This window comes from Pinus tabuliformis, chromosome 3_1 (assembly GCF_031772625.1).
Source record: "Pinus tabuliformis cultivar Carrire ecotype Pingquan chromosome 3_1, CPIR1, whole genome shotgun sequence".
Lineage (NCBI taxonomy): Eukaryota > Viridiplantae > Streptophyta > Pinopsida > Pinales > Pinaceae > Pinus > Pinus tabuliformis.
The window spans coordinates 309,069,243-309,078,971 of NC_142301.1; the positions used below are offsets into that span (position 1 = coordinate 309,069,243).

At 39.9% G+C, this 9,729-nt stretch overlaps 2 pseudogenes; both read right to left on the minus strand.

Annotated features, from left to right (window-relative positions):
* Window positions 1-1,043: 1,043 nt before the first annotated feature.
* Window positions 1,044-2,254, minus strand: LOC149187020 (protein DETOXIFICATION 16 pseudogene; annotated as a pseudogene).
* A 4,332-nt stretch (window positions 2,255-6,586) lies between these two features.
* LOC149187021 (protein DETOXIFICATION 16 pseudogene) lies at window positions 6,587-7,797 on the minus strand (annotated as a pseudogene).
* Between the last annotated feature and the right edge of the window lie 1,932 nt (window positions 7,798-9,729).

The following is a 9,729-nucleotide window of genomic DNA, read 5'->3' on the forward strand; positions in this document are numbered from 1 at the left end:
TGAAACTGTGTTAGGCCTTGACTGCATCGAACTATATGAACTATGTTTATAAGTTGCAGGCATAGGTAAAGTAATTAGTGCATTTGAATGGAACATCTCTTTGGCACTATTTTCAGATGAGGAATCCACAATGTGATTATTTTCATGTTTAGCAGACAGATTAGGGATGTATGCACTTGTTGCACGGCTTGTCATTTGTGAAATGCCCTTCTGTCTACTTCTGTTCCCTCGTGAATTCTGCCCTAGTGGAGGAAACCTTTCAAACTCTGTTTCTTAAATGGAATTATCTGCAATATTCCTAAGCTGACTGTGCAAATCAGAGCGCTGCAATTTCTGCCTTTCTGGATTAATCCCATTGCTTAACATCTTTTTGGGACCATAGTCTCTACCACTTTTTTTATGCTTCCCTGCCAATTTGTTATTTTCATCAATCAGTAAACCTTTGTCACTATGTGAAAACACCTTCACTGCCTAATGATTTTGTGGCCCAAATGAACCACCATAATATCCGTCTTTTCCAGCATTTGCATGCTTATCTTGACCTCTGGAGTATCTTTAGTTCTGGTCTGCGAAACCAGCACCATCATAGCGCACCAGCTCCTTGTCGACTGCAAATGGTTGGTTATCTTCAAAGTGAACAATAAAGGGTGAAAATGAAAACGCTGCAAGATTCTCATATGAACCATATTTAAGTTCTGTATCCACCTTTAGGAGCAACCATTCCGATGACGGTGCCGCCAGACACAGATGGCATATTTTCAAGAGCGCTACACATGCAACACCGAATGCTTGAGATTAGACGGGAGCACTCCACGAATCGCCATTACCATTGCCCTGCCCACCATATGATGCTTATAATCTAACTCCAGATTGTCGACCTTGTGGCAATCAAATTTTATAGAAACCACTTGACACTTGGCATTTAATCACTTAGGACTGCGTGTGTTTTCCGCAGCATCAACCATATAAAGCCGATGATCTCCACCATTCAATTGTATGGCAGGGGAGTTTGAAAATGGACTCCAACCATGCAGGCCGATAACTTACTGCTCATCCTTTATTATATTACTTGTAACCTTCGGCAATGGTGATGTATAAACTCTTTCTCTTGCCTTTTTCCCTGCTCTTCCCAATTCATACAAAACGTTATTATCGACAGTAAAACCGTTTGTGCAAATATACCACGAATAAGTCCAAGCCAAAGTCCCCTGCCGCCAGCATGCAGTACAAAGGCCAAAATGACAGCTATAGGCATGCCAACCACATAGTATGCCCCAAGATTTGCATAGGCACCCAACGTTTGCCATCCACATCCTCTAGCAATACCTGATAGAACACCTTGGATGACATCCATAAATGTTGAGGGTACAAGCAGTGGCATCATGGTTGAAATGTATTCAACTACCTCTACTTCATTTCTATAAGCATACCCCCATACATTTCTGATAGAGAATAAAATATATCCTATCATAAGAGCCTCAATGACTGCCATACAAACCCCGACACACACTGATAACTGTGCAGTGCGTGAGTGTCCAGCTCCTAGTTCATTGGAAACTCGTGTACTTACAGCAGCACCCACGCCAAAGGGGATCATATATGCAACTGCATCAGTGCTAAGACAGATGGAGAGAACTGATATCTCAAGTTCAGGCTTAGGCAACAAACTGGAGAAGAGAACAAGCATTTCAAAAGACCAGTATTCCAAGCAAAGCATTACTGCAGATGGAATAGCAAGCTTAAGAAAGTTTGTAATGTCATATAAAGCTTCCCTTGAGAAGGATGTCCATGTCTTCTTGCATGCAGGGGAAAATTTAACATAAATTGGTAGAAGTGCCACATTTAGCCAATTGGAAATGCTATTTGCAAGCGCAGCCCCTTTATTACCTAATCCAACTTTGAACACCAATACCCAACAAACGGGAACATGGAAACACAGAGTTATTGAACTGCTTAACATCATTGGAAAGATAACACCTTGTGATTGAAGAAATTTCAGAAGGGGTTGAAGAGCCGCAGTAGCAAACAAGCTAGGAATCATCCACCTTGCAAAGTTCCCTGCTTCAAGAGATATTAGAGGGTCTTGGCCAAGGGCTACAAGAATGTGTCCCATATATGCCCATATCACAGCAATTGGTATGCTCACACAATAAAGAGCAACAATTGCTCTCTGCAGTTGAATCCCAAGCAAATGATATTGCTTTGCTCCATATGCTTGTCCACAAAGTGTTTCTAATGCACCTGCCATCCCCATCTTTGTTAGAGGAAGGCAGTTCCAATTCTTCTTAATGGAGGAGAAAGTCGAAATTAGTCATTTTTCCTCTTTGCTAATGTTTTTGTTGTTGTTGTTGCATATTTCTTAGATCCATCCATGGTGCCATCATGTTCTCCAGAAAGCAAGGCGGAATTAATAACTCCATTGGTGCTAGCCAATATCAAAGGCTTCTTTCTCCCATCCATTGTGGCGCCCTGCTTTGTGAAAGAAGTTACAGATTGTGAAAAGACAATCCCAAATATCAAACACTCTATGACTTATAAAATTTAATAGATTCTTTGTCTAGAGGATTCAACACAAAATCTCCTGCAAGTCTCCCACATTAGTATGTACATCTTTCACAATCACCCATGAGCCAGAATTCAGAGATAACTCCCTTAATGTATTTGATGGCAATCCTACAATAGCTGCATCATCATAAGGTGTCTCCTTGAACATACTGCCACTGCTCTCATCAACATTCCTGGAGGGAAGTAGAACTCTGTACAATAAGCATGCTAGGATTTGGACCTTCACTGAAAACTCAAACAAATCCCCAGTTTCGTAGCACGCTACGAAACCACGCAAACAGGTAGCGCTGCGAAACTGCTAAAAATAATTCAGGCGCTGCGAAAACACCCACTCTTTAAGCCAGGCTAAAAATTTTTTACTACAGCATTTTCAGTGATAACAGTGGCTCCACTTGGGATAGTGTGCCCTTGTGGTACACTAAGAACATGCAGCTCCAGTGCCTTATCCATTTTTGACAAACTAAAATTTGCTTGACAAGCATGACTGTAGGAGAAAGAAAACTATATCTACTTGAAAAATAAATGCTCAGCCAACCTTGAGCTTATTTGCAATTACCTACCTACCTACCCTAACCATTTCAACTTCTTCAGCTCAATCAATATGAAATTTCCAATGCAGCCAATCATTAACCTCATCTGATATTTGATTTCTTTGACTGTCCTGGAGTTCAGGGTCAATGTGATAGTGTAATAACCGCTGCCACTGAACTTTTATCTGACTGTATCGGATTTCAGATCCAATGTGATAGTGTAAAGACCGCTGCCACTGAAGTACTCTCCGATCTTCATAGGTAAACTGAAACACTGGAGAGCAAAACTCTTCCATATAATCAGCTACAGGATCCCAGAACACATGATCAGCTTGTCCTTCCACGACACTTTCCAGCTGTGCAAACTGATCTTCAACCACAGTGTTCAGTTCCTCAATCGTAAAAGAGAGGGGAACCAGCATAGTCTCCTTGCGTTCAGTCATAAAAAATTTCTGGGAATAATGATCATGATCATGAAAATTGTATGCCTGAATTTGTCCTTCTAAACCTTCAATTTCTTTCTCAATGTCTTTGGCAAATTCATCAAAAAATTTCATCTTATCCTCTGACTTGCAGTCAAAAGATTTCAGATATGAGGACAGGGACAAAGAAAAAGATTCATTTGTTTCTTCTTTATTATGATCCTCATTCCACTGTTTAAAACCTTCAACTGAAGGAGAGTTTACTTCCACCTCTGACCTATCTATCCATTCCTCCAAGAACATAAGCCAAAAGTCTGGCAATGACTTAATGGACTTGGCAGGCAAGCATTCAACCCACTGTTTGCATTTCCCTTGGAATGAATCATAAAATAACCTTATGCAAACATCCTCATGTTTAATTCTAAGAACCTCAGCAAAATAACAAAAATCTGAGATATGCTCCAACGTTAAACTCAAGTCTTCACCGTTAAATTTTGGACCATTCCTTAGAAAATATTCATCCTTGGGAAAATGGTTTGGAAAACCATGAATTCCTGAGAAATCTATGCATGCATACCTTGAACACATTTATAAAAATATAGCTGGCTGGACATACATCAAATTAGTCTTCATTGGGCTATGGAGTCTCTCACAGTTAATAAACAAAATCACAGTCATCTCATGGAAGTCAAGGCTCTTTGCATCATCAGATATTCAAACATAATTTACCTAAATCAAAGCTTGCTAAACATACAGGAAGTCAGAGCATTAAAAATGAATTCTGAGTGATGTTCAAACATGCTTCACCAAAACCCACAGCTTGCCAAACACACAGGAAGTCAGAGCATATAATATGAATTCTGAGGGATTGTGCTATAACAAGGCTGTAAAAAGAACATTAAGAAACTAAACCATCATCACATTTGAACACAGTGATCCATTGAGAATCTTGAGAAGAAACAACCTGTTTTACCATTACTGTAACAGTCTTTACATATGCTCAAAAAAACTCTGTTTTTGTATATACAGTCCAACAACTATTACATTCTAATTTTCACCATATATAGGAATACATTTCCTCCCTCTAGAATGAGTTCGAATCTCCTATTAACTACTCCTACATGCCTTTAACTAACTGCATTAATTACATACATGCTAAACTATAATTACATAAAGTCCTAATCAAACTAAAACAATAATTCTTTTCTCCTCGTAGACTTGATGCTTTCTTGAATGCTTTGACAGCTGTCCTCCTCCAATTAATCTGATATGGCTGAGCTACAGGTGCAATGGATGCTGATTTAGGATGCTTAAGAGCGCTGATGGCTCATTAATTGACCAGAAGAGATGCTCCTATCTTAACGGTCTCTGTCTCCCAGCACTTTCCGAAAATGTAGAAGTATGCTCCCAACTCTTTAATAACTTTGAATGCTGCTACCAAATACCATACCATGTCTCCAGATGAGTTGTATTCTGCCTTGATGTACAGGTGTCTCTCCTCTAACATTCCCGGTCAAACTGTTCATTTTGCATTGGAAACATCACCTACAGCAGTTTCGTAGCGCGCTACGAAACTGCTGTGTGATTAAAAAAAAACACAGTCTTCCTTTAAACTTCTTACAAAATTGTATATCTGTTGTTGCCATTCTTCAGCTTCACCTTTGCTATGCTGAGATTCAGAATCCCATTCCCTGTAACATGAGCCTCCAACAGATAGACCAACTGCACATAAATCTTCTCGAGCTTCTGATTTGTTTTGGTCTGAAGTCTTAGAATTCCAAATACATGCTTTCCCAGAAACTCAATCACCCATATCTTCTTGGAAATGACAATCTCCTATTGAGAGTAACAAGAATAAATTTAGAATACATAAACTCGAGAACATAAAGTGACATCGAAGAAAACTTAATGTACATAAAGCCTGATGCTTTAGCTAGATGATACAACAAGCTTTTCCAATTTTCCAATATTTCACTGGTTATCCCATTCATTTTCCAACCTTCTCATTTGAAGGAAACCCTTGCTTTGAAACTGTGTTAGGCCTTGACTGCATCGAACTATATGAACTATGTTTATAAGTTGCAGGCATAGGTAAAGTAATTAGTGCATTTGAATGGAACATCTCTTTGGCACTATTTTCAGATGAGGAATCCACAATGTGATTATTTTCATGTTTAGCAGACAGATTAGGGATGTATGCACTTGTTGCACGGCTTGTCATTTGTGAAATGCCCTTCTGTCTACTTCTGTTCCCTCGTGAATTCTGCCCTAGTGGAGGAAACCTCTCAAACTCTGTTTCTTAAATGGAATTATCTGCAATATTCCTAAGCTGACTGTGCAAATCAGAGCGCTGCAATTTCTGCCTTTCTGGATTAATCCCATTGCTTAACATCTTTTTGGGACCATAGTCTCTACCACTTTTTTTATGCTTCCCTGCCAATTTGTTATTTTCATCAATCAGTAAACCTTTGTCACTATGTGCAAACACCTTCACTGCCTAATGATTTTGTGGCCCAAATGAACCACCATAATATCCGTCTTTTCCAGCATTTGCATGCTTATCTTGACCTCTGGAGTATCTTTAGTTCTGGTCTGCGAAACCAGCACCATCATAGCGCACCAGCTCCTTGTCGACTGCAAATGGTTGGTTATCTTCAAAGTGAACAATAAAGGGTGAAAATGAAAACGCTGCAAGATTCTCATATGAACCATATTTAAGTTCTGTATCCACCTTTAGGAGCAACCATTCCGATGACGGTGCCACCAGACACAGATGGCATATTTTCAAGAGCGCTACACATGCAACACCGAATGCTTGAGATTAGACGGGAGCACTCCACGAATCGCCATTACCATTGCCCTGCCCACCATATGATGCTTATAATCTAACTCCAGATTGTCGACCTTGTGGCAATCAAATTTTATAGAAACCACTTGACACTTGGCATTTAATCACTTAGGACTGCGTGTGTTTTCCGCAGCATCAACCATATAAAGCCGGTGATCTCCACCATTCAATTGTATGGCAGGGGAGTTTGAAAATGGACTCCAACCATGCAGGCCGATAACTTACTGCTCATCCTTTATTATATTACTTGTAACCTTCGGCAATGGTGATGTATAAACTCTTTCTCTTGCCTTTTTCCCTGCTCTTCCCAATTCATACAAAACGTTATTATCGACAGTAAAACCGTTTGTGCAAATATACCACGAATAAGTCCAAGCCAAAGTCCCCTGCCGCCAGCATGCAGTACAAAGGCCAAAATGACAGCTATAGGCATGCCAACCACATAGTATGCCCCAAGATTTGCATAGGCACCCAACGTTTGCCATCCACATCCTCTAGCAATACCTGATAGAACACCTTGGATGACATCCATAAATGTTGAGGGTACAAGCAGTGGCATCATGGTTGAAATGTATTCAACTACCTCTACTTCATTGCTATAAGCATAGCCCCATACATTTCTGATAGAGAATAAAATATATCCTATCATAAGAGCCTCAATGACTGCCATACAAACCCCGACACACACTGATAACTGTGCAGTGCGTGAGCGTCCAGCTCCTAGTTCATTGGAAACTCGTGTACTTACAGCAGCACCCACGCCAAAGGGGATCATATATGCAACTGCATTAGTGCTAAGACAGATGGAGAGAACTGATATCTCAAGTTCAGGCTTAGGCAACAAACTGGAGAAGAGAACAAGCATTTCAAAAGACCAGTATTCCAAGCAAAGCATTACTGCAGATGGAATAGCAAGCTTAAGAAAGTTTGTAATGTCATATAAAGCTTCCCTTGAGAAGGATGTCCATGTCTTCTTGCATGCAGGGGAAAATTTAACATAAATTGGTAGAAGTGCCACATTTAGCCAATTCGAAATGCTATTTGCAAGCGCAGCCCCTTTATTACCTAATCCAACTTTGAACACCAATACCCAACAAACGGGAACATGGAAACACAGAGTTATTGAACTGCTTAACATCATTGGAAAGATAACACCTTGTGATTGAAGAAATTTCAGAAGGGGTTGAAGAGCCGCAGTAGCAAACAAGCTAGGAATCATCCACCTTGCAAAGTTCCCTGCTTCAAGAGATATTAGAGGGTCTTGGCCAAGGGCTACAAGAATGTGTCCCATATATGCCCATATCACAGCAATTGGTATGCTCACACAATAAAGAGCAACAATTGCTCTCTGCAGTTGAATCCCAAGCAAATGATATTGCTTTGCTCCATATGCTTGTCCACAAAGTGTTTCTAATGCACCTGCCATCCCCATCTTTGTTAGAGGAAGGCAGTTCCAATTCTTCTTAATGGAGGAGAAAGTCGAAATTAGTCATTTTTCCTCTTTGCTAATGTTTTTGTTGTTGTTGTTGCATATTTCTTAGATCCATCCATGGTGCCATCATGTTCTCCAGAAAGCAAGGCGGAATTAATAACTCCATTGGTGCTGGCCAATATCAAAGGCTTCTTTCTCCCATCCATTGTGGCGCCCTGCTTTGTGAAAGAAGTTACAGATTGTGAAAAGACAATCCCAAATATCAAACACTCTATGACTTATAAAATTTAATAGATTCTTTGTCTAGAGGATTCAACACAAAATCTCCTACAAGTCTCCCACATTAGTATGTACATCTTTCACAATCACCCATGAGCCAGAATTCAGAGATAACTCCCTTAATGTATTTGATGGCAATCCTACAATAGCTGCATCATCATAAGGTGTCTCCTTGAACATACTGCCACTGCTCTCATCAACATTCTTGGAGGGAAGTAGAACTCTGTACAATAAGCATGCTAGGATTTGGACCTTCACTGAAAACTCAAACAAATCCCCAGTTTCGTAGCACGCTACGAAACCACGCAAACAGGTAGCGCTGCGAAACTGCTAAAAATAATTCAGGTGCTGCGAAAACACCCACTCTTTAAGCCAGGCTAAAAAATTTTTACTACAGCATTTTCAGTGATAACAGGACCCATGGTGATATGACCAGTGAACGGAACAACCCAACCTAGCTCGGGTGCAGAGTGAAAGTGTCATGTTCAAGAGCGACTTGCTACCAATAAAGTTTTTTCAAATTTTCTTCCCAATTTTTCCCCAGTCATTGCTGACCAGTACCTCTTTATTTTTGTCAAGCTTAAGGAGGATAACATATGCTTGTTCTATAATTTTCCCTTCGGGAAAACCCATCGCTATGTTTTAACGAGCCTAGTGATAGTGAAACTCGTTCTCGTCTGTATGGACAAGTTTGTTGCTATTCGGTTTTAACGACAAGGATAACTCGGTCCTTTTCAATTTTAGAGAGTCTGAAAAATGGACGTAAAGAAAACTCCAATAATCCTTTTTCGTCATATAATCCCTTGAGTCCGAAAAAGTATAAAACAATACAAAAGGGATGAATTTTCGATACTTTTAACGAGCCGAACATAACAAGCTCTCGATCTTTTTGTGTAATAATCCCTCAAGTCCAAAAAGATTAAAATCTAAAGGAGGGATAGCACTTCCGGTCACTTTAACGAGCTAGAGAGGCCAATCGCTCGACAATCTTTTCATATTTTACGAGTCAGCTGAAAAGAGCTTAAAGGAGACTCGTTCTTTGAGGAACGTGTGATAAATTCGGGTAGTAGCTAATTCCAGGTAAGCTTTGGAATTTTCCCATCACAGCAGTGTCACAAGGATGGCTAACAGGATCACTCTTTGCAGTTGTTCCTCAAAAAGGGTAAACAATCAAATGGGGGTGAATGATCGACCAATACAGAGTGGAGGTGATGATGAGAACATGACCAAGGCTTCAAAGGCTGATGATAATACATTCAAGATGGTTATTTACCGAAAATTGGTTCATTTTTTAATGAGCTTAAACTCTAGGGGAACATTTGCTCATTGCTTATGTTTATTTTTTAACGAGCTTGAATTCCACGTTAAAACTACTCGTTCCAGTCATATAATAAGGATATATCATATAAAAACGACATCTTTTCAAAGCTTTGCCCCACATCCTTTCTTTATGCAAGTTAGGAAACGACCAATCCTATGAGTTTAAAGGGTTAGAGGACCTACAAATTTAAAAAATAAATGGTCGCTCTTCACTTGCATGCCAAAAGGTTTGCATGCCCCCAGGTATAGTGAAGTAGAGTTTCCAGGTTACCCCTCAATTTGCAGACAAAACATTTGTTTTATCGGGAAAGGCCTACCTTTAACAGAGGTATC